The sequence below is a fragment of the Lygodium microphyllum genome, chromosome 14 (assembly GCF_053477565.2).
Source record: "Lygodium microphyllum isolate KBCC chromosome 14, Lygodium_microphyllum_v1.1.10, whole genome shotgun sequence".
Classification (NCBI taxonomy): Eukaryota; Viridiplantae; Streptophyta; class Polypodiopsida; order Schizaeales; family Lygodiaceae; genus Lygodium; species Lygodium microphyllum.
The window spans coordinates 60,875,371-60,898,783 of NC_141148.1; the positions used below are offsets into that span (position 1 = coordinate 60,875,371).

At 42.7% G+C, this 23,413-nt stretch overlaps 4 pseudogenes; all 4 read right to left on the bottom strand.

Annotated features, from left to right (window-relative positions):
* Positions 1 to 747: 747 nt before the first annotated feature.
* LOC148025640 (uncharacterized) lies at positions 748 to 2,047 on the bottom strand (annotated as a pseudogene).
* Positions 2,048 to 9,154: 7,107 nt separating this feature from the next.
* Positions 9,155 to 10,084, bottom strand: LOC148025641 (uncharacterized; annotated as a pseudogene).
* A 14-nt stretch (positions 10,085 to 10,098) lies between these two features.
* Positions 10,099 to 11,357, bottom strand: LOC148025642 (cold sensitive U2 snRNA suppressor 2-like; annotated as a pseudogene).
* Positions 11,358 to 19,253: 7,896 nt separating this feature from the next.
* On the bottom strand, positions 19,254 to 20,522 carry LOC148025643 (cold sensitive U2 snRNA suppressor 2-like; annotated as a pseudogene).
* Between the last annotated feature and the right edge of the window lie 2,891 nt (positions 20,523 to 23,413).

The following is a 23,413-nucleotide window of genomic DNA, read 5'->3' on the forward strand; positions in this document are numbered from 1 at the left end:
GGCTTCCAGTACCTTTGTTAGTGTGCCAATTACAGGTACTTTGGAAGTATCCAATTTGCAGAACTCCTCTGGATTACCACTCACTTCAAAATCAGCTTCTTCTTCAGTAATAGCACTTGTCACCTCCACTTTGGGGATCTCCGTATTGCTTCGTGCTGCCTTGATTCTAATAGCTTATATTCACCTGCTCCACTTTGACCATCAAATAAACTTCTTTGCAACGCTCTTGAAAGTTCCAAGGATAATTCCTCTCCATCTTCCGAACTTTGGAGCTGCAGTCAGAGAGCATTCAACATTGATTTCGACTTTTCCTTGATTTGATCTATTAGAGGTGGGCCTTCCAAGCTCAGCCTGTGGAATCACCCCAAGCTCGATAGAGAAAGCACAATAATCGTGACGGCCTCGTCCTCGCTGCATTTTTGGTGATGTATTCCAAAACTCTGTTTGTCTTAAATAATGTTTTCAATATACTGGAATTCTACTCAGTCTGCTGTTTACTCCGTTTGGCATATTGCTCAAGGAAAGGCTCAGCCTCTAACAGATACATGTGATCCAAAATTCTCCTTTCAGCACTCTTCCTTCTGATGTAATACGCCCACTCTTCCGCTTCTCAGCCTCAACAATTTGCAATTTCTCAATGTTGAACTCCTACATCAGAAAGTACAAATCTCCTCTGCGGAGACAGCGATTTCGTTAGCTTTCTCCTCTGCTTCGTGTCAAATGGACTGGACCATCTGCAGAACCTTCTTAGAGACCTCTGAGCCGTTCCTCTTGGCCATGTAATATGTTGTTTTTTAGCTTTTTTTTTGGTCTGGCTGTTTTAGCATACCACACGCAGTTGTCTCCCGCCGGCATTATGCTTTCTCCCTCCAATATCAGCGCGTCCTTTTTCGAAAGTGCTTCAATTTGTATGCCACCAAACCAGCGACCATTCATAATCTGAATACACTTTAGGCCACTTTTTCTATCTTTAAATTTGACCAGAACTAGCCCTTGTGAGTTTTAGATACGAATTTTTCCAATAGCGCCAAGTTTGCTACACTCTTCAGTTATGTCTGCCTCCAAATCTGAGAGCAGATTCGGGTCCTCCACCAACTCCTGCTGTGTGAACATGTTTTTCAAAAGCATACCCATTGCTTGCTGTTTCTTAGAATCATCCAAGCCACCCCACCCAAGGGCTTTTTGTTCTGCATGCTTCAGTTTCTTCTTTTTCTACTTGTTCTGATCCTTTTTTATAAAAACCTCACCCTTCTGTTCGAATTTGGCACGGGAGACTGTCATAGGTTGCTTATCACCAGGACGAAATGGGACACCATCCAAAAGCTTGATAGTCAGGTCCACAGAAGGCTCCTTCAAATAAGTTACAAGTGCATCTCCTTTAAGCCTGCCTGATTCCTTGTCAGTATACAGCTTGATTCTGAGCTTTTTGGTATCTGGGTCCTCCTTAATGATACCATATTTTGAAAACACGTCTGCAACCTGTGCTTCCATTTCATCAGTTGCTTTCTGCTTATTAGAAAGTGTTTTTTTTTTAAATATCATCTACTGGAGGAGTATTTTCTTCTGCCTCTTCTGCAATCTTCAAGGTTGGAAACACTTCCTCTTCATGTACGAACGTCATTTCTTCAGCTCCATAAAGTGGAGTCTCAAGAGCAATCTTCAAGGTTGGAAACACTTCCTCTTCATGTACGAACATCATTTCTTCAGCTCCATAAAGTGGAGTCTCAAGAACAGGATCACCCTAAGGCACCCAAGCTTTGAGTTTATGATCCCATTTATAAACAGTACCATCATCAACTGTAAACTCTTCTTCCCCTTCAAATAGTAGGCATCAACTGGTCGAGGTTAAGCTTATGCATGCCTCCTTGAATGAGAACAAAAGACCTGTCATAACTGCATTGAATGCCACATTTGGGCCACCGACGCCACTGACGATAGAGAACATAGCCCCAGTTCCAAAGGCAGCTACCATGCTGGTCTGAACATCTTCCACGCCACCACGAGCTCTTCTCATTGCACATGATATTCTTGAATTTACACCTGTCATTACTGCAAAGTTTCGAGCTTGAACTAGAGGACCACTTGTCAAAGCCTTTTAACATAGTCTAGAATCAGAAGCCTTGGTCCAGGTGCAACCTTTTTCTTCATAGCTTAAATGTCGGCTTCTACAAAGCTTCCTTTGATTCCACGTTTCCTGCACTTTTCTTGAAGTTCATCATTGAAACTGACAGCATGATAATATTCTTTGGCATCAGTTTTTCATATTTTTCTGACACACACACGACACGCACACAAACAAAAACACACGCAAACACAAACACACAAGTGGAGTACGTACATTGGATGTGGGTACAGAAAAGGACGGAAAGATAACACAGCAATCAAACACAATGAAACACACGTGAAAAGATAACACAGATACACAGCAAAAATGGAGGTGGTTACGGCTCGATTGCGCAGCAGCACGACATCCACCCCCTCTAAACCTGCGCATCCTCTGGATGAGCCAACTATCCATGATCATCTAAGTCCACAAATGGGTCCAGTTCTTCATCAGTTTTCGGTAGACCTGTTTCTCCATCAACTACATCATCCATATTCTCTGCTTCTTCTGCCAATGCTTCAAGTGCATACTCTTCATCTTCTCTTCTCTTGAAAATCTTGACTCGTTTTCCAGCAATGGGCACCCTCAATACCATCCCATCCAATTCAACCAACTCATAGGTAGCATTGTCAAAAACTTGTTTCACCTCATACAGTCCAAACCATCTTTGAACCATTTTTCTCATGCTGTTATGCTAATTCTCTAGGCTACTGTCGTAGATTAGAACCCAATCTCCCTCTTTTATGGCTCTAGGCCGCAAGCGATGCCTTAAATCAAACCTGTCCTTGTTTATGAGTCCAGCTGCCTTCAAATGATCAACTGCTAGCTGCACAACTTCTGCCCTTCTCTCTAGTTGACGAATCCGAAGAGCTAGAAGCTCCTCTCTTGATAAATTCTCATGCCAAGGAAGAGCACTCCACGTGAGAGCACAAATTTCAATAGTAGGCATAACAGGTTATTGCCCATACATCAACTCTGCAGGCATATATCTAGTAGTCACGCTATGTGTAGAGCGGTCTGCCCACAATGCAAAAGGTAGTAATCTCAGCCAATCTCCAATCCGACCTCTACAAGCTTTTGCCAATGCCTTAACTATCGGCGGATGCCCTCTTTCGCTCTTGCCATTTTCCTCTGGATTATAGGCAGTAGTAAGAGCCAACTTAATCCCAAGTCGTGAGAAAAATTCTCTAGCTTCATCTGCATCTAGCTCTCCACGATCAGCAGTAATCTTGCCTATACATCCATACCTGCAAAATATTTCTTCCAACAAGAATTTACATACTGTAGTGGTGGTCTTCGTCTGCAAAGAACTGACTTCAACATAGTTTGTAAGATCCTCCCTAGCCAAGACAATATATCTCATCTGCCAAAGTCCCACCGGCAAAGTAACCAAGTCAACCACCCACTTATAATGCATACATAGCGGATAGGTCGGATGCAACTCATCGCGATGCCGCACTAAAGAGTAGAGCTGACAGTCCCTGCAAGTCTCCACAAAGTGGGAAACATCCTTAGACATCCCTTTCCACCAATATCTTTCTTTGATTTTCTCATAGGTAGCCCCCACACCTCTATGTCCAGCCCAAGAACTCTCATGAAACTCTCGCATAATCTGTATATGCGTCGCTGCCTCACAAACTACTCTCAAGGGTAGGCTGCCTCTCTTCTTTGGGTGCTTCCAAAGAAAACCATCTTTCAAGAAATACCCATAAGCCTTTATTCTGACTTTCTTGAATGCATCATCTGTCCAATCAGCTCTTCGAGTCAATGAACTCAGATACTGACCAATTTGCAGCCACTCACCAACATAGAGTTCTTCAGTAAAGGCTTCAACAGTAGATACATGACAATCATGAACAAGGACATAAGCTGCAAACTCTATCTCATCATCTTCTGCAAAGCAATGACTCCTCATCCTCATATCTCACTCTAGACAGCAAGTAAGCAACTGGATTATCTTTTCCTGCTATGTGTCGAAATTCTGGATTCAATGATTTGATGTAGGTAATCCACCGAAGCATCTCTATATCTGGAGTCGAATAGCTAGTAATCATGCCAAGCAAAGGCAAGCAATCTGTTTCCACAACAACTGGAGCACCAATAAAATACTCTTTATCACATTTCAGTGCAGTCACTACTCCCCACAACTCTCTTTTAATCTACAGATATCTTCTCTGCCGCTCATTAAGAACTTTAGCTCCAAAGCGGATTGCATATCTGTTCCCATCAGCATCATCCTATCCCACTACCCATCCTATGCCAATAGTGCTGGTATCAACTGTCAACATGATTGGTCGTCCACACTGATAATCCGGTTTGCAAAGAGTAGAAGTTGACTGCAACAACTTCTTGAGTTTACGCATGGCTTTCGAATGCTTCTCATCCCAATGAAACTTCTGCCCCTTTCGAAGTAGCTGATGCAGAACATCTGCTATGTGAGAAAAATGAGGAATCCAAATCATGTAAAATACACAAGCTCCCACAAATCTCCGCACCTCTGAAGTTGTCGAGCAATACTCTGCAATCCTGCTTATGGCATCCACCTTTGCAGGTGAAGGCTTCCTGCCATAATAACCAACCATATGCCCAACTATGATGACTTCATTAACACCAAAGACATATTTCAGCCCTGAAAGAGTCAAATTCACCTCCTCTAATCGTGTCAATATTTGCTCACAAGCAACCAAGTGTTCAGCCACAAACTGTCTACATCCTCGCAAATCAAGACTCTCATTCTTTTCTTCTTCTGCACAACCCTTAATAGGCACATCATCTAAGAAAGGCATGGTATACTGCGGAATATAGTCTCGCAGAACTTTATGCATAGCATTCATCATATGAACAGCTGGGTTGGTGGCACCTTGAGGCAAGGTACACATCCTCACAAGACCAATAGGTGTCCGCATAGTGGTAATATCCCTGCTTTCCAAGGCAAGCTGAAACTGATCATAACCAGAATACAAGTCACCTAGGGAATAGATGGCTCGTCCTGTAAAAGCCTCGGCAAACTCATCCACAAGTGGTCCTGTTCCCACATTCCTGATTGTCACTCTATTCATGGGTTGCATATCCTGAATAAATCTTAAGGTTCCATTATTCTTTGGTACAGTAAACCACCAGCTAGAATAGGGCACAGAAGAGGGTTCCAAAATCCCCATCTTAGTTTTCTCATTCAGCAACTCTATCAGCGTTGGCAAGTGTGCTTTAGGCACAGATATAGGACGTATATTCCATGGCACATGAGGAACAGTGAAGATGACCATAGGCGCAACCAATTTGGGACTAATGCAGCCAATTTCATGAGGAAAGAAAGCAAATGCCTTACCATGTCGTCCAATCATCTCTCTAAAACATTCTTTTTCCACTGGAAGCAAGAAATCATCATTTCCAATCTTCAATTCTGCAAGAGTTTCAGCTGTAAATTCATGGACAATATTTGCAGGATCTCTCAACATATGCTGCTTCATAGCTTTTTCCATATGCTCATCACTATCAAGAGGAAGCGGCCTTGCAACTGGCTTAACCTTCTTATCAACTGTTTTATACTTCATGTCAACCTGGGCGCTCTCTTCTTTGCTGCAATTTCTACAATTTTTCAGCAACTCTCAACTCTGTTGGCTGAAAGATTTCAGCCCTTTGCTCTATGGACTGCATGGGTGCAGCCTCAAACTCTGTATGCTGAAATTCTTCAGCATTAAACTGTGTTGGCTGAAAGGTTTCAGCCCACTGCTCTGTGGACTTGCCCTCTGCAACTCTGAAAGCTGATCAAGATCAGCCATAGATTCGGTTTCTGATTTCTCTCAGCCTCTGACTCTGTTTTCAGCATAAAATCAGAAATTTCCTGATACATATCCAAGGTTTGCACAGGTATGATCCTTGAACCCTTACATACATCAGTTTTCAGCCTATTTTCCATCTCAGACAAAGTATCTGCATAAGACATTCCATCATATAGCCCATCCACATGCTCTTCTTCTTGCAAAATACATGCAGTCTTCAAGTCTTTCTCCTTACGACCAATGTACTGCCTGGTAGCTCTAGACAAATCTGAAATTTTCTGATAACTCACTGAACTATCTGAAGAAAAACCAAAAAAAATTAGTGGAGAAAGATTGGCTGCCAGGAGGCAAGATCTCCTCTTTTCTCCGCTCCGTACCACTGGCGTCTCGCAAGACAGCGATACCTAATGAAAATCCAACTCCTTCGCAGGTAGTGGTGCCTCACGCAAGGAGTCCCTGTTTCTCTGATGATTTACTCCAAGAATCATAAACTGAACAGCTCGCATACCATCCTTACTGCGTATCCGTGCATAGGCTGAACCATCATCCATCACTTTTGTCTCCATTCTTGCTTTTGTAATGAAAGGCTGTCCAAGAATAATCGAATAAGAGCAAGAATCCTGAACAAAGCAATGATAATCTTCTTCAACATTGCCAATAGAAATTCTGATGCTTGGACAAGTAGCATACATATCACGAGAAGTATTATTGGCTGCTCTCATGCGCCAGCCATGCTCTGCATCCATAGGCCACTTTCCACTCTCATAAACACCTCGAGCAATAAGATTAATCTCGGAACCATGATCGACTAAAGCGACCAAAGGAATCTGTTTCTCTCCAATCCTTACCACCGTCTCAGTGGTTGCTCTAGCCCAATGACTACGTGAAAAATGGCTGTGAGGAATGAGGATAGGGGTATCATCATCCTCATACTACATAGGCTGAACTATTTTCTCCAACTGCGGGTTGACAGAAGCATTCCCAACCATCACTGCATCATCTTGCTCTTCCCCAAGAGCTCCATGCCATAATCCCTGTAAAGCAGGTCCTTCCATTGCATGTCATTTCCTCCGCAAAAGATCCTCCATCTGATCCTGTATTCCTCTTCTCGCAATCCCAAGAGCTTCACCAACAGTAAAAGTGACTTCAGTATTTAAAATTCTTTCATGAAAAATCTTACTCATATCCATCTGCATGTCAAGGTCTGACAAGAGCTTGAATCCTGGCTCCTTTCTTGGTTGTCTCTTTTCTTTCACCTATTTGTCTGCCATAGGTTGTTTAGGACCTGATTGTGCTGGAGAACTCGTCATAGGTGGAGCTGTAATAGGTGGTGAAACAAAGTCACCCCCTCTACTCTTTTTGGAGGTCCTGAGATCCTCCTCATCTCTTCTTCTCTTTTCCTCAACCATGGCATCTAAACCTTGTGTTTTTGCCATATAAGCAAAAATAGAATACCTGTCAACAGGAGAATCCCATCATGTTTCTCCTCGGATGCTGGAGACCACACAAGTCATAGTGGATGCCTGAACTTTCCCTCTTCTCGCTATCTCCAAGGTAGAGGACCATAAGGCAGAGTCTCCATCTGATTTTTGCTCAAGCTGGACTCCATAAGCTGAAGCATCTCCTCTAACACTCACATAAGCTAATCACGTAGCCATATCATCAGCGAGCTTCTTCATGCCTCCCTTACCAAAGTTCGTGTCAAGAGGAGCACTAGTCTCTGTCAGCCATATCTTCCCATCTTGTCCCCAAAACACTACGTTCTTCTTACGCGCTTCCTGAAAAGCGTCACAATCTCTGCAATGTTGGTGCTCTGTACTATCGCACCAAATACATCGTCTCCCTTTTCTTTGGCTAGCTGGGAAAGCAGTCATTGGAGCAGGTGCTATAGCAGGTACTGACATAAGTTGCTCTTTTAACTTCCCAACTTCAGCTTTGACTGCCTCTATCATCAAATCTGCCAAGCCTTTAATAACATCATCTACTGATAAGGGCACTAGAGCAGTAGGAACTCATGGATTTACAACAGGAGGAGTAGGCTTAGGCATAGAACTTGTAGCAGGGGTAGAAGTAGAGGTCTCCAAGGATTTTTTAGAAGCAGATTATGTATTACAATGCAATCGTACCCTCATGCGCTGCTTCTTAACAAGCACATTCACAACATCAATGACATGTCTCCACTCGGTCTTTAAGCCCGAATCGATAGCTTGATCTTCCAAAAGATCATCCAACTTTTCCTGTAAATCAGCATCAGTAGCTTGTAAAAATAATTCCACCTTCTGCATCTCCAAAGCTTGCTGCACTCAGTCCCGTCCAACTGATCATAGCGGCTCTCAAACTCTCGCAGAAGGGCGGTAACTGAAAGTCCCTTATTAGGTATAGAAACCTATGCTAAGAAATTCCTGCGGTTCATAAGACATGTATCCTCCAAGAAATATCCATCTTTTAATGCCTTCTTAAACTCTGTCCAACTAGCATGTGTTCCTTGAATTTCTGAAATTCGGACCTCAAGCGTGCGAACCACGATCCACAAGAAGTAGCGGCTCCAAACGTCTTGAGAAACCCCAAAAAACTTCATCTTTTCTTCATGCAAATGCAGGTAAGTTGAAACTTGTTGGCCATTGAACTACTTCATTTCTGTTGGACAGCCTTCAAAGCATCCATGGCATCACTATCGTGTTTCGCATGTGCTTGCTGCTGCATATAGGATGTAAACGACTGAAACAGATGCTTCATGACATTCTCGTCCGTCATCTCTTCTTGCGAGTCTCCCATCTTGCTGGAAATTGACGCAGCGCTTTCACGTCGGGTTCACCAGAAATGTTGTGGAGTTCATGCAAGAGCTGCTGAACAAGAGGTTCAAGATGCACCAAGGAAAGACGCTAACAAGAAGATCTCAATTTTCTATGCCAAAGAACAATTGTATTACTGCCAAGATGTTTACAAAATACAAGATGAATTCCAATCTGATCAATCCACTGGTTTTAGGCCACCTGATTTAATTCTGCAGCATTTATAGATCCTTCTGCTATAATGATCGTATGGATCCTTGAAGCTCCTTCTTGCATGTCAGCATGACAAGAAAAATGCAGGTGAACTTTTCTTGGAGAAATAAAGACAAGTATTCGTTCCAGCTTGAAAGGAAGATGCAGGTTTACTGACACAAGTTGGTTTGTTTTTCCCTTTTGTGTTTCTTTAACGGCTGAGAACTCTAGGATTCAGTCAGAGCTGCCCAATACTGGCCTATTGTTCACTGCATTAAAAAAAACAACTATCCTTCCCCTCCTCATTTGGTAATACCACTAATATTACCCAAACTGTTCACAACAATTGTCACTGCAGAGCTTATATGGGCTTCCTCCTCTGTTGTCGCATCAACCATATAATACTTGTGCCAACAAATAATGTTTGCCTATGCTTTGGCTTCCAGTACCTTTGTTAGTGTGCCAATTACAGGCACTTTGGAAGTATCCAATTTGTAGAACTCCTCTGGATTACCACTAACTTCAAAATTAGCTTCTTCTTCAGTAGTAGCACTTGTCACTTCCACTTTGGGGATCCCTGTATTGCTCAGTGCTGCCTTGACTATAATAGCTTATATTCACCTGCTCCACTTTGACCATCAAGTAAACTTCTTTGCAACGCTCTTGAAAGTTCCAAGGATAATTCCTTTCCATCTTCCGAACTTTGGAGCTGCATTCGGAGAGCATTCAACATTGATTTTGACTTTTCCTTGATTTGATCTATTAGAGGTGGGCCTCCCAAGCTCAGCCTGTGGAATCACCCCAAGCTCGATGGAGAAAGCGCAATAATCGTGACGGCCTCGTCCCTCGCTGCGTTTTTGGTGATGTATTTCAAATCTCTGTTTGTCTCAAATAATGTTTTCAATATGCTGGAATTCCACTCAGTCTGTTGTTTACTCCGTTTGGCATATTCCTCAAGGAAAGGCTCAGCCTCTAACAGATACATGTGCTCCAAAATTCTCCTTTCAGCACTCTTATTTCTAATGTAATCTGCCCACTCTTCTACTTCTCAGCCTCAACAAGTTGCAATTTCTCAATGTTGAACTCCTGCATCAGAGAGTACAAATCTCCTCTACAGAGGCAGTGATTTCGTTAGTTTTCTCCTCTGCTTCCTGTCAGATGAACTGGACCATTTGCAGAACCTGCTTAGAGACCTCTGAGTCGTTCCTCTTGGCCATGTAATATGTTGTTTTTAAGCTTTTCTTTTTGGTCTGGCTGTTTTAGCATACCACACGCAATTGTCTCCCGCCAACATTATGCTTTTTCTCTCCAATATCAGTGCGTCCTTTTTTGAAAGTGCTTCAATTTGTCTGCCACCAAACCAGTGACCATTCATAATCTGAATATACTTTAGGCCACATTGTCTATCTTTAAATTTGACCAGAACTAGCCCTTGTGAGTTTTAGATACGAATTTTCCCAATAGCACCAAGTTTGCTACACTCTTCAAATATGTCTGCCTCCAAATCTGAGAGCAGATTCGGGTCCTCCACCAACTCCTGCTGTGTGAACATGTTTTTCAAAAGCACACCCATTGTTTGCTGCTTCTTAGCATCATCGAAGCCACCCCACCCAAGGGCTTTTTGTTCTGCTTGCTTCAGTTTCTTCTTTTTCTGCTTGTTCTGATCCTTTTTTATAAAAACCTCACCCTTCTGTTCGAATTTGGCATGGGAGACTGTCATAGGTTGCTTATCACCACGACAAAATGGGACACCATCCAAAAGCTTGATAGTCAGGTCCACAGAAGGCTCCTTCAAATAAGTTACAAGTGCATCTCCTTTAAGCCTGCCTGATTCCTTGTCAGTATACAGCTTGATTGTGAGCTTTTTGGTATCTGGGACCTCCTTAATGATACCATATTTTGAAAACATGTCTGCAACCTGTGCTTCCATTTCATCAGTTGCTTTTCGCTTATTAGCAAGTGTTTTTTTTTTAAATATCCTCTACTGGAGGAGTATTTTCTTCTGCCTCTTCTGCAATCTTCAAGGTTGGAAACACTTCCTCTTCATGTACGAACGTCATTTCTTCAGCTCCATAAAGTGGAGTCTCAAGAGCAATCTTCAAGGTTGGAAACACTTCCTCTTCATGTACGAACATCATTTCTTCATCTCCATAAAGTGAAGTCTCAAGAACAGGATCACCCTGAGGCACCCAAGCTTTGAGTTTATGATCCCATTTATAAACAATACCATCATCATCTGTAAACTCTTCTTCCCCTTCAAATAGTAGGCATCAACTGGTCCAGGTTAAGCTTATGCATGCCTCCTTGAATGAGAGCAAAAGAAACTCCTGTCATAACTGCATTGAATGCCACATTTGGGCCACCGACGCCACTGACGATAGAGAACATAGCCCCAATTCCAAAGGCAGCTACCATGCTGATCTGAACATCTTCCATGCCACCACGAGCTCTTCTCATTGCACATGATATTCTTGAATTTACACCTATCATTACTGCAAAGTTTCGAGCTTGAACTAGAGGACCACCTGTCAACGCCTTTTAACATAGTCTAGAATCAGAAGCCTTCGTCCAGGTGCAACCTTTGTCTTCATAGCTTAAATGTCGGCTTCTACAAAGCTTCCTTTGATTCCACGGTTTCTTGCACTTTTCTTGAAGTTCATCATTGAAACTGACAGCATGATAATATTCTTTGGCATCAGTTTTTCATATTTTTGTGACACACACAACACGCACACAAACAAAAACACACGCAAACACAAACACACAAGTGGAGTATGTACATTGGATGTGGGTACAGAAAAGGACGGAAAGATAACACAGCAATCAAACACAATGAAACACACGTGAAAAGATAACACAGATGCACAACAAAAATGGAGGTGTTTACGGCTCGGATGCGCAGCAACACAACATCAGCCCCCTCTAAACATGTGCATCCTCCAGATGAGCCAACTATCCATGATCATCTAAGTCCACAAACAGGTCAAATTCTTCATCAGTTTTCAATAGACCTATTTCTCCATCAGCTACATCATCCATATTCTCTGCTTCTTCTGCCAATGCTTCAAGTGCATACTCTTCATCTTCTCTTCTCTTGAAAACCTTGACTCGTTTCCCAGAAATGGGCACCCTCAATACCATCCCATCCAATTCAGCCAACTCATAGGTAGCATTGTCAAAAACCTGTTTCACCTCATACGGTCCAAACCATCTTTGAACCATTTTTCTCATGCTGCTATGCTGATTCTCTACTCTACTGTCGTAGACTAGAACCCAATCTCCCTCTTTTATGGCTCTAGGTGGCAAGTGATGCCTTAAATCAAACCTGTCCTTGTTTCTGAGTCCAGCTGCCTTCAAATGATCAACTGATAGCTGTACATCTTCTGCCCTTCTTTCTAGTTGACGAATCCGAAGAGCTAGAAGCTCCTCTCTTGATAAATTCTCATGCCAAGGAAGAGCACTCCACGTGAGAGCACAAATTTCAGTAGGCATGACACGTTATTGCCCATACATCAACTCTGCAGGCATATATCCAGTAGTCACGCTATGTGTAGAGCGGTCTGCCCACAATGCAAAAGGTAGTAATCTCGACCAATCTCCAATCCGACCTCTATAAGCTTTTGCCAATGCCTTAAATATCGGCAGATGCCCTCTTTCGCTCTTGCCATTCCCCTCTGGATTATAGGCAGTAGTGAGAGCCAACTTAATCCCAAGTCGTGAGAAAAAGTCTCTAGCTTCATCTGCATCTAGCTCTCCACGATCAGCAGTAATCTTGCCTATACATCCATACCTGCAAAATATTTCTTCCAACAAGAATTTACATACTGTAGTGGTGGTCTTCGTCCGCAAAGAACTGCCTTCAACATAGTTTGTAAGATCCTCCATGGCCAAGACAAGATATCTCATCTGCCAAAGTCCCACCGGCAAAGTAACCAAGTCAACCACCCACTTATAATCCAAACATGGCGGATAGGTCGGATGCAACTCATCGCGATGCCACACTAAAGAGTAGAGCTGACAGTCCTTGCAAGTCTCCACAAAGTGGAAAACATCCTTATGTTTCCCTTTCCACCAATATCTTTCTTTAATTTTCTCATAGGTAGCCCACACACCTCTATGTCCAGCCCAAGAACTCTCATGAAACTCTCGCATAATATGTATCTGCGTCGCTGCCTCACAAACTATTCTCAAGGGTAGGCCGCCCCTCTTCTTTGGGTGCTTCCAAAGAATACCATTTTTCAAGAAATACCTATAAGCCTTTCTTCTGATTTTCTTGAATGCATCATCTCTCCAATCAGCTCTTCGAGTCAATGAACTCAGATACTGACCAATTTGCAGCCACTCGCCAGCATAGAGTTCTTCAGTAAAGGCTTCAACAGTAGATACATGACAATCATGAACAAGGACAGAAGCTGCAAACTCTGTCTCATCATCTTCTACAAGCAACGACTTCTCATCCTCATATCTCTCTCTAGACAGCAAGTCAGCAACTGGATTATCTTTTCCTGCTATGTGTCAAAATTCTGGATTCAATGATTTGATGTAGGCAATCAGCCGAAGCATCGCTATATCTGGAGTCGAACAGCTAGTAATCATGCCAAGCAAAGGCAAGCAATCTGTTTCCACAACAACTGGAGCACCAATAAAATACTCTTTATCACACTTCAGTGCAGTGACTACTCCCCACAACTCTCTTTTAATCTGCGGATATCTTCTCTGCCGCGCTGATTAAGAACTTTAGCTCCAAAGAGATTTGCATATCTGTTCCCATCAGCATCATCCTGTCCCACTGCCCATCCTATGCCAATAGTGCTGGTATCAACTGTCAACATGATTGGCCGTCCACACTGATAATCCACCTTGCGAAGAGTAGGAGCTGACTCCAACATCTTCTTGAGTTTACGCATGGCTTTCCAATGCTTCTCATCCCAATGAAACTTCTGCCCCTTTCGAAGAAGCTGATACAGAACATCTGCTATGTGAGAAAAATGAGGAATCCAAATCATGTAAAATACACAAGCTCCCACAAATCTCCACACCTCTGAAGTAGTCGAGCAATACTCTGCAATCCTGCTTATGGCATCCACCTTTGCAGGTGAAGGCTTCCTGCCATAATAACCAACCATATGCCCAACTATGATGACTTCATTAACACCAAAGACAGATTTCAGCCCTGAAAGAGTCAAATTCACCTGCTCTAATTGTGTCAATATTTGCTCACAAGCAACCAAGTGTTCAACCACAAACTGTCTACATCCTCGCAAATCAAGACTCTCATTCTTTTCTTTTTCTGCACAACCCTTAATAGGCACATCATCTAAGAAAAGCATGGTATACTGCGGAATATAGTCTCGCAGAACTTTATGCATAGCATTCATCATATGAGCAACTGAGTTGGTGGCACCTTGAGGCAAGGTACACATCCTCACAAGACCAATAGATGTCCGCATAGTGGTAATATCCCTACTTTCCAAGGCAAGCTCAAACTGATCATAACCAGAATACAAGTCACCTAGGGAATAGATGGCTCGTCCTGCAAAAGCCTCGGCAAACTCATCCACAATTGGTCCTGTTCCCACATTCCTGATTATCACTCTATTCATGGGCTGCATATCCTGAATAAATCTTAAGGTTCCATTATTCTTTGGTACAGTAAACCACCAGCTAGAATAGGGCACAGAAGAGGGTTCCAAAATCCCCATCTTAGTTTTCTCATTCAGCAACTCTATCAGCGTTGGCAAGTGTGCTTTAGGCACAGATATAGGACGTATATTCCATGGCACATGAGGAACAGTGAAGATGACCATAGGCGCAACCAATTTGGGACTAATGCAGCCAATTTCATGAGGAAAGAAAGCAAATGCCTTACCATGTCGTCCAATCATCTCTCTAAAACATTCTTTTTCCACTAGAAGCAAGAAATCATCATTTCCAATCTTCAATTCTGCAAGAGTTTCAGCTGTAAATTCATGGCCAATATTTGCAAGATCTCTCAACATAGGCTGCTTCATATTTATACTTCGTGTCAACCTTGGCATCAGTCGGAGGCGCTCTCTTCTTTGCTGCAATTTCTGCAATTTTTCAGCAACTCTCAACTTTGTTGGCTGAAAGATTTCAGCCCTTTGCTCTATGGACTGCATGGGTGCAGCCTGAAACTCTGTATGCTGAAATTCTTCAGCATTAAACTGTGTTGGCTGAAAGGTTTCAACCCTCAGCTCTGTGGACTGCCATGATGCAGCCTCATACTCTATATGCTGAACTATTCCAGCATTTAACTCTACTAGCTAAAAGGTTTCAGCCCTCTGCAACTCCGAAAGCTGATCAAGATCAGCCATAGATTCTGTTTGCTGAGTTCTCTCAGCCTCTGACTCTGTTTTCAGCATAAAATCAGAAATTTCCTGATACATATCCAAGGTTTGCACAGGTATGATCCTTGAACCCTTACATACATCAGTTTTCAGCATATTTTCCATCTCAGACAAAGTATCTGCATAAGACATTCCATCGTACAGCCCATCCACATGCTCTTCTTCTTGCAAAATACCTGCAGTCTTCAACTATTTCTCCTTACGACCAATGTACTGCCTGGTACCTCTAGACAAATCTGAAATTTTCTGATAACTCATTGAACTATCTGAAGAAAAACCAAAAAAATTAGTGGAGAAAGATTGGCTGCCAGCAGGCGAGATCTCCTCTTTTCTCCGCTCCGTAGCACTGGCATCTCGCAAGACAGCGGTACCGAATGAAAATCCAACTCCTTCCCAGGTATTGGTGCCTTACGCAAGGAGTCCCTGTTTCTCGGATGATTTACTCCAATAGTCATAAATTGAACAGCTCGCATACCATCCTTACTGCGTATCCGTGCATAGGCTGAGCCATCATCCATCACTTTCGTCTCCATTCTTGCTTCTGTAATGAAAGGCTGTCCAAGAATAATCGGATAAGAGCAAGAATCGTGAACAAAGCAATGATAATCTTCTTCAACATTGCCAATAGAAATTCTGATGCTCGGACAAGCAGCATATATATCACCAGAAGTATTATTGGCTGCTCTCATGCGCCAGCCATGCTCTACATCCATAGGCCACTTGCCACTCTCATAAACACCTCGAGCAATAAGATTAATCTCAGAACCATGATCGACTAAAGCAACCAAAGGAATCTGTTTCTCTCCAATCCTTACCACCGTCTCAGTGGTTGCTCTAGCCCAATGACTACGTGAAAAATGGCTGCGAGGAATGAGGATAGGGGTATCATCATCCTCATACTACATAGGCTGAACTATTTTCTCCAACTGCGGGTTGACAGAAGCATTCTCAACCATCACTGCATCATCTTGCTCTTCCCCAAGAGTTCCATGCCATAATCCCTGTAAAGCAGGTCCTTCCATTGCATGTCGTTTCCTCCGCAAAAGATCCTGCATCTGATCCTGTATTTCTCTTCTCGCAATCCCAAGAGCTTCACCAACAGTAAAAGTGACTTCACTATTTAAAATTCTTTTATGGAAAATCTTACTCATATCCGTCTGCATGTCAAGGTCTGACAAGAGCTTGAATCTTGGCTCCTTTCTTGGTTCTCTCTTTTCTTTCATCTATTTGTCTGCCATAGGTTTTTCAGGACCTGATTGTGCTGGAGAACTCGTCATAGGTGGAGCTGTAACAGGTGGTGAAACAAAGTCACCCCCTCTAGTCTTTTTGGAGGTCCTAAGACCCTCCTCATCTCTTCTTCTTTTTTCGTCAACCATGGCATCTAAACCCTGTGTTTTTGCCATATAAGCAAAAATAGAATACCTGTCACAGGAGAATCCCATCCCATTTCTCCTCGGATGCTGGAGCCCACACAAGTCATAGTGGATGCCTGAACTTTCCCTCTTCTCGCTATCTCTAAGGCAAGGGACCATAAGCAGAGTCTCCATCTGATTTCTTCTCAAGCTGGACTCCATAAGCTGAAGCATCTCCTCTAACACTCACATAAGCTGATCACGCAGCCATATCATCAATGAGCTTCTTCATGCCTCCCTTACCAAAGTTTGTGTCAAGAGGAGCACCAGTCTCTGTCAGCCATATCTTCCCATCTTGTTCCCAAAACACTGCGTTCTTCTTATGCGCCTCCTGAAAAGCATCACAATCTCTGCAATGTTGGTGCTCTGTATTATCGCACCAAATACATCATCTCCCTTTTGTTTGGCCAGCTGGGAAAGCAGTCATTGGAGCAGGTGCTACAGCAGGTACTGACATAAGTTGCTCTTTTAACTTCCCAACTTCAGCTTTGACTGCCTCTATCATCAAATCTGCCAAGCCTTTAATAACATCATCTACTGATAAGGGCACTGGAGCAGCAGGAACTCATGGATTTACAACAGGAGGAGTAGGCTTAGACATAGAATTTGTAGCACGGGTAGAAGTAGAGGTTTCCAAGGATTTTTCAGAAGCAGATCCTGTATTACGATGCAATTGTACCCTCCTGCGCTGCTTCTTAACAAGCGCATTCACAGCATCAATGACATGTCTCCACTCGGTCTTTAAGCCTGAATCGGTAGATTGATCTTCCAAAAGATCATCCAACTTTTCCTGTAAATCAGCATCAGCAACTTGTAAAAATAATTCCACCTTCTGCATCTCCAAAGCTTGATGCACTCAGTCCCGTCCAACTGATCATAGCGGCTCTCAAACTCTCGCAGAAGGGCGGTAACTGAAAGTCCCTTATTAGCCACATAGAAACACATGCTAAGAAATTCCTGCGGTTCATAAGACTTGTATCCTCGAGGAAATATTCATCTTTTAATTCCTTCTTAAACTCTATCCAACCATCATGTGTTCCTTCAATTTCTGAAATTCGGACCTCAAGCGCGCGAACCACCATCCGCAAGAAGTAGCGGCTCCAAACGTCTTGAGAAACCCCAAAAAACTTCATCTTTTCTTCATACAAATGCAGGTAAGTTGAAACTTGTTGGCCGTTGAACTGCTTCATCTCCTATTGGACAGCCTTCAAAGCATCCATGGCATCACTAACGCGTTTCACGTGTGCTTGCTACTGCATATAGGATGTAAACAACTAAAACAGATGCTTCATGACATTCTCGTCCGTCATCTCTTCTTGTGAGTCTCCCATCTTGCTAGAAATTGATGCAACGCTTTCACGTCGTGTTCACCAGAAATGTCGTGGAGTTCCTGCAAGAGCTGCTGAACACGGGGTTCAAGATGCGCCAAGGAAAGAGGCTAACAAGAAGATCTCAATTTTTTATGCCAAAGAACAATTGTATTACTGCCAACATGTTTACAAGATACAAGATGAATTTCAATCTGATCAGTCCATGGGTTTTAGGCCACCTGATTTAATTCTACAGCATTTGTAGATCCTTCTGCTATAATGATCGTATGGATCCTTGAAGCTCTTTCTTGCATCTCAGCATTACAATAAAAATGCAGCTGAACTTTTCTTGGAGAAATAAAGACAAGTATTTGTTCCATCTTGAAAGGAAGATGCAGGTTTACTGACACAAGTTGGTTTGTTTTGCCCTTTTGTGTTTCTTTAACGGCTGAGAACTCTAGGATTCAGTCAGAGCTGCCCAATGCTGGCCTATTGTTCGCTGCATTAAAAAAAACAACTATCCTTCCTCTCCTCGTTTGGTAATACCACTAGTATTGCCCAAACTATTCACAGCAATTGACACTGCTAAGCTCATATGGGCTTCCTCCTGTGCTTCGCATCAACAATATAATATTTGCCAACCAATAATGTTTGCCTATGCTTTGGCTTCCAGTAACTTTGTTAGTGTTCCAATTATAGGTACTTTGGAAGTATCCAATTTGCAGAACTCCTCTGGATTACCACTCACTTCAAAATCAGCTTCTTCTTCAGTAGTAGCACTTGTCACTTCCACTTTGGGGATCCCTCTATTGCTCCGTGCTGCCTTGACTGTAATATCTTATATTCACCTACTCCACTTTGACCATCAAGTAAACTTCTTTGCAATGCTCTTAAAAGTTCCAAGGATAATTCCTCTCCATCTTCCAAACTTTGGAGCTGCCTGTGGAATCACCCCAAGCTCGATGGAGAAAGCGCAATAATCGTGACGGCCTCCTCCCTCGCTGTGTTTTTGTTGATGTATTCCAAATCTCTGTTTGTCTCAAATAATGTTTTCAATATGCTGGAATTCCACTCAGTCTGTTGTTTACTCCGTTTGGCATATTGCTCAAGGAAAGGCTCAACCTCTAACAGATACATGTGATCCAAAATTCTCCTTTCAGCACTCTTGCTTCTGATGTAATCCGCCCACTCTTCCACTTCTTAGCCTCAACAATTTGTAATTTCTCAATGTTGAACTCTTGCATCAGAGAGTACAAATCTCCTCTGCGGAGACAGCAATTTCGTTAGCTTTCTCCTCTACTTCCTGTCAGATGAACTGGACCATCTGCAGAACCTGCTTAGAGACCTCTGAGTCGTTCCTCTTGGCCATGTAATATGTTGTTTTTTCGCTTTTTTTTTCTGTCTGGCTGTTTTAGCATACCACAGGCAGTTGTCTCCTGCCAATATTATGCTTTTTTCCTCCAATATTAGCGCGTCCTTTTTCGAAAGTGCTTCAATTTGTCTGCCACCAAACCAGTGACCATTCATAATCTGAATACACTTTAGGCCACTTTGTCTATCTTTAAATTTGACCTGAACTAGCCGTTGTGAGGTTTAGATACGAATTTTCCCAATAGCACCAAGTTTGCTACACTGTTCAGTTATGTCTGCCTCCAAATCTGAGAGCAGATTTGGGTCCTCCACCAACTCCTGCTGTGTGAACATGTTTTTCAAAAGCACACCCATTGCTTGTTGCTTTTTAGAATCATCGAAGCCACCCCACCCAAGGGCTTTTTGTTCTGCTTGCTTCAGTTTCTTCTTTTTCTGCTTGTTCTTATCCTTTTTTATAAAAACCTCACCCTTCTATTCGAATTTGGCATGGGAGACTGTCATAGGTTGCTTATCACCAGGACGAAATGGGACACCATCCAAAAGCTTGATAGACAGGTCCACAGAAAGCTCCTTCAAATAAGTTACAAGTGCATCTCCTTTAAGCCTGCCTGATTCCATGTCAGTATACAACTTGATTCTGAGCTTTTTGGTATTTGGGTCCTCCTTAATGATACCATATTTTGAAAACACGTCTGCAACCTGTGCTTCCATTTCATCAGTTGCTTTTCGCTTATTAGCAAGTGTTTTTTTTTTTGAATATCCTCTACTGGAGGAGTATTTTCTTCTGCCTCTTTTGCAATCTTCAAGGTTGGAAACACTTCCTCTTCATGTACGAACGTCATTTCTTCAATTCCATAAAGTGGAGTCTCAAGAACAGGATCACCCTGAGGCACCCAAGCTTTGAGTTTATGATCCCATTTATAAACAGTACCATCATCATCTGTAAACTCTTCTTCCCCTTCAAATAGTAGGCATCAATTGGTCGAGGTTAAGCTTATGCATGCTTCCTTGAATGAGAGCAAAAGAAACTCCTATCATAACTGCATTGAATGCCACATTTGGGCCACCGACGCCACTGACGATAGAGAACATAGCCCCAGTTCCAAAGGCAGCTACTATGCTGGTCTGAACATCTTCCACGCCACCAGGAGCTCTTCTCATTGCACATGATATTCTTGAATTTACACCTATCATTACTGCAAAGTTTCGAGCTTGAACTAGAGGACCACCTGTCAAAGCCTTTTAACATAGTCTAGAATCAAAAGCCTTGGTCCAGGTGCATCCTTTGTCTTCATAGCTTAAATGTCAGCTTCTACAAAGCTTCCTTTGATTCCACGGTTTCCTGCACTTTTCTTGAAGTTCATCATTGAAACTGACAGCATGATAATATTCTTTAGCATCAGTTTTTCATATTTTTCTGACACACACACAACAGGCACACAAACAAAAACACACGCAAACACAAACACACAAGTGGAGTATGTACATTGGATGTGGGTACAGAAAAGGACGAAAAGATAACAAAGCAATCAAACACAATGAAACACACGTGAAAAGATAACATGGATGCACAACAAAAATGGAGGTGTTTACGGCTCAGATGCGCAGCAGCACGACACTGTAGCTTCGGATCTTGATCCTTGATAGGGATCTCCCTTAGCATCTTCCGATAGGTTGGATCATGGGGCATGCTTCTTCTCTAGCTAGCTCAAGTATTGGGTTGTTTGGCATGGATACCTTTGTGGCTAGAGATCTAGTTGTTGATGGATTTTGCAAGATTAGAGAATTTAGGAATGCCTTGCGACTGAGTGCATCGACAACTACATTCTCCTTTCCAGGCCGGTATTTGATTTCAAAATCATACTCCTCTAGCACTTCAATCCACCAACGTTGCCTCATGTTGAGCTCATTCTGGGTAAGGATCCAGTTGAGGCTTTTATGATCTATCACTAGGGTAAACTTGTTACCTAGCAAGTAGTGCCTCCAAAGCTTGAGAGCATGGATGATAGCTAACAGCTCCAGATCATGGGTAGCATAATTCTTCCCATGGCTCTTCAGTTTCCTTGAAGAGTATGCTATAGGATGACCTTCTTGCATGAGCACACATCCTAAGGCAAGCACACTAGCATCAATTACTACTTTGAACTCCTTACTGAGGTCCGGAAGTTTCAGGATAGGTTCTAATACCAAACTTTGATTTAGTCTATCAAAGCTAGATTGTTCAGTAGGTGACCATACAATTGATGTTTGCTTTTTCAGTAGATCCGTCAGAGGCACTGCAATCAAAGCATAGTTTTTTATAAAGACCCTATACCATCCTGTCAATCCAAGAAAACTTCGTATTTCTTTGACACTTGTTGGTATTGGCCATTCTAGAACATCGATCCACTGAGATTCCTTCCGCTGACATGGTAAATCTCAAATATTCAATCTGAAGTTTGAAGAATGCACACTTCTTCATCTTGGCATAAAGCTTGTGTGCCCTCATTGTCCTTAGGGAATAAAGCTTGTGTGCCCTCATTGTCTCAAGGACAATGCGAAGCTGGGGTTCATGATCTTCTTCCTGTTTGGAGTAGACTAAGGTATCGTCGAAGAAGAAGAGTACGAAGTCATCAAGATATAGCCTAAATATATCCTGCATTAACCTATTGAAGGTGGCAGGTGCATTCATCAGGCCGAACGACATGACTAGGAACTCAAAGTGTCCATATCTTGTGTTGAATGCCATCTTTGAAATATCTTCCTCATTGATCCTTATCTAATAGTATCCAAACCTGAGACCAATCTTGGAGAAGATCTTTGCACCTTGAAGACGGTCAAGAAGTTCATCTATTCTTGGAATAGGGTACTTGTTTTTAATGGTTGATTGATTCAACCCTCTGTAATCAATACACAACCAAAGTGTTCCATCCTTCTTCTTCTGGAACAGCACTAGAGCTCCCCATGGCGAACTGCTGGGATGAATGTAGCCCTGATCTAATAGCTACTTGAGTTCCTCCTTCAGCTCAATCGCTTCCGAGATGGACATCCTATATTGCCTCTTTGCGATTGGTGCAGCTCCTAGCACTAGCTTAATTTCATGATCAACTTCCCTTTGAGGTGGAAGTTCTGTCAACTCCTCAGGAAATACGTCCGCGTACTCCTTTAGCCATGAAGGTTCTTCACTAGAATCCTGCTTTTGATCTAGCTTATTAAGCTTAATCAAGTAGACAGGTAGTCCCTTTCTAACTCCCTTTATTATCTGAGGTGCTTTGGCCAATTGAATTTTCGACTTTCCAGACTCTCCTTAAGTTGTGACCAATTTCCCTTTAGAATTTCGAAAGGAAACTTGACCCTTTCCACAATGAATGTAGGCATCATTAGGTTTAAGCCACTCCATTCCGAGCAAACACCCATGGATACCTAGGTTCATGACCCTGAATCTAACCGAAGTCGACTTTCCTCCTAGAAAGAATTCCACCTTATCAGTTTGCCTGGTATAAGTGACCTCACGACCATTTGCCAATTCCACAAGCAAGATGGGTGCATCTATTGTGGCTATTCCTAATCTTCTTGCACAAGCTGGTAAGATAAAGGAATGCGTAGTGCCACAATTAATCAAGGATTTGAAGCCTTTACCTTGATAATCCGATGGTGTCTGAATCACCGAAAACTGGCGATTCGGGCCTTTCTTGTGAAGGGTGGCATGAACTGTTGCCCTCTCAAAGTCTGCTTCCATGGTTGGGTCTTCTCATCACACATTTCCCTGTTGGCAACACAAGCGATTCTTCCTCTGCCGCGGGTGGTGGCTCCTTGGCCATGGGAGATTCCTTGGAATGGTCCTTGACGTTGTCCTCCGCTAATTTTGGGGCATTGCCTTTTGAAATTACCGGGCTCATTGCAATGGAAGCAACGGAGGTTGTGGCCATTACCTTGGGCAGGAACAATGTTATTGACATTGTTAATCCTTACTTTCTTCCTTTGTTTCCGGTTTTGACCTTGAACTCTCTTCGCCTAGGACCTATATACTCCTTTGTTTTGATCATTATAAGACCAAGTCTTGTTATTTCTTGGCCTGGTGTGTACCTCTTGAATTATGGGCGCAA